The 2,507-nt window shown below is 40.4% G+C and overlaps 1 long non-coding RNA gene across 1 annotated transcript; it reads left to right on the top strand.

Moving 5' to 3' along the window:
* Positions 1–17: 17 nt before the first annotated feature.
* LOC111653407 (uncharacterized) lies at positions 18–1,115 on the top strand. The gene is made up of 2 exons (XR_002760671.2): positions 18–185; positions 308–1,115. It is a non-coding gene; the product is annotated as an uncharacterized LOC111653407 (long non-coding RNA).
* Positions 1,116–2,507: the final 1,392 nt, after the last annotated feature.

Raw genomic sequence — 2,507 nt, 5'->3', positions numbered from 1 at the left:
ACCTCAGCTCTCTTGCCAAGATTTCTGATGGCTACACTCCAGGTCACATGGTCCAGGTGGTCCAGAGCGTTGTCACGAAGCGTCGCATCCTTCAGCAGGCTAACAGACCCCTGACTGCTGCTGAGTTTGTTGCTCCTTTAGCCAAGTTTGACCCTGTGTTTCAGGAAGAGGAAGAAGCCCTTAAAGTAAATTGGATATTTCATATTTAATTTATTCATCATTACATTTTCATCACTGTGATTGTTTATCTGTCAGTCTATTTTAATGTAAACATGCTTGTTTATACTTCTTCCTTGCATGTCACCAGAACTGGTATGCAAAGACCCCCCTGGGAAAGAAGAGAATTAAGGCTGCCACGGGAAAGGAAGAAGAAGAAGCCCCGGTTAAAGGCAAAGATGCAAAGAAGAAAGGGAAAAAATAGTTTGTCACCCTTTTTTAATCGCAGCTGAATGTAGTTAAATATTTATTGAAGCTCGAATGAGAATTAGCTGATGAAGACAACACTGTCCCACTCCCTACAAAATAAATACAAAATTGAATAAAAAGTGAGTTTTCCAACACCATGAGAGCAGGGTTTAAGGATGCAGTGAAACGCCTGTTCATGTTGTAATGGTAGATAATATGATGTAAAGGTGATAAAATCTTCTTTGTACTATTACTAAAACTTAGTTTAAGGAGACAGAACACCACAGCTCACATCCTACGAATAGGATTTTGTACATTCATATGGGAAGGTGCTAACATCTGTCTTGTAATCAAATTAAGAGTTCCTCTAATGAGAACATAAATAGTCATTATATTTGTGTTGTCACTTATTGAATGTCAGCATTGTGTACTATCTCTATCGTATATTTTATGTGATGCTTTAAAAATTGTCCTAACTACTTCCTGCATGTGATTACATATATGTTTGGAGTGGATCTACTGGTTGACTGATCCTTATGAAATATTTACCTCAGTAACATAACCCACCAAAGGCGCTCATATGCCTCCAACCAAACTACATACTTTATAAGAATGTGATCTAAAATAAATGAAGTGGCATGGCTCTGGAGGACAAACTCCTATGGCTATAGTTATCAGACCCAAGGCCACGCTGTAATTAGACATGCCAAGATTGTCTGTTTTATTTGCTTCATTCAAGGGCATCCAATGTTTTTGCTGTATGGCTATAGCTGCCTGGCTATGACACTTGGTTGTGAGTACCACATTTGGGATGTTGCTGACAGAAATAAAACTACCATCATGTTCTTATACCCAACAGCGGGGTGAAGTGTTTTTGTGGGTCACCTAGTCTGGGCCCATTATTAAATGACTACTGTAGGCGCAAGTTTGTGATTTAATATACAGTATGTGTATATTATTATATTCCTGTATTCCTTCATTATGACCGCTGTCAGGTGAAGAGACTCTGGACCAGAAGAAATGTGACACACAGGAGGGGGAGTGTTTCCATACATGGATTCAGGGGCTTAGGTGGAGTGTTCAGCTGTTTTGTCAAGTTCTAAATTCACTCAACACATCCTCACATTGCCTTGGTTCTTTTAACATTACTCTATTTTTAGCCTATGTGCACCATCAATAGGATGCTGCACACGTGAAGGCCCACATTTCAAGATGTCATGTTGATCTGCTCGCTGACTTCAATGTCGCAGGACATGATTTGGGGCCTTCTTCATCTTTCGAAGAGTATAGCATCCTGTTTAGAAATCAGCATCAAAAAACCATAGAATGCCCTGAATTTTAACCCAGTAAGATACAAAGTGTTCTGCTGGGGGTACATAAAAATACCAAAAAGTCTATATGTGTATTTAAACTCACTTTTTATTCTGTCATACTCAAATGGCGGACAAAACTGTTAAAAGCTTTGTAATGTATGGGCTGCTGGAGACTTGAAAAGAGAGACTGGTTTGCTTCTGTGGGCCACCATTCCCTATTCAGTGACGACAAGTTGTTTTGTGTGCCCTAGCAGGACTGCATAGAGATTATCCTGTTGATAGAGTTTCACTGGACTTAGGAGTGCTCAGTGGCACATGGAGCTGTCTATCAAACTGAGATGAACACAACGCTGGGCAGTGCTGGCTTTGTTCCGTCGGGATGGCTGGATGAGGGAACCCCACAAACTGAACACCTTAGTCCATCATATCTTGGAGAAGGAGGAGCTAGAGGAAGGTTGATTGGCATTAACCAGTTCTGTAGGTGAATGGACATTTGCACTGCATGGCTGCTATATTTTTCTGAATGGGTTTTGTGCTTTTCAGTTTGATCTCTCAGGGCTTGGTTTTATACAGTGGTCAACCACAATGCCAATTTTTCTATTTAATATATACAGTATATGTTTAAGGACAGGTACATATGTAAGGGCTTTCATGTGTAGACTCACTAGTGATGACCTGCTGAAATAGGAGCTTAATATCGCTTAATCTTTTGTGACCTTTTCAACTGTGGCAGTGGTGGAAACTCCCTGTGGAGATCCATGGACTTTGATCTCTCTGACCTGAGGTTTA

This window comes from Seriola lalandi, unplaced genomic scaffold (genome assembly GCF_002814215.2).
Source record: "Seriola lalandi dorsalis isolate HSWRI2012SDOR001 ecotype SW California unplaced genomic scaffold, Sedor1 jcf7180001974046, whole genome shotgun sequence".
NCBI classification, from domain to species: domain Eukaryota; kingdom Metazoa; phylum Chordata; class Actinopteri; order Carangiformes; family Carangidae; genus Seriola; species Seriola lalandi.
The sequence above is the reverse complement of the archived record's forward strand: the minus strand, read 5'-3'. Positions and strand labels throughout refer to the sequence as shown.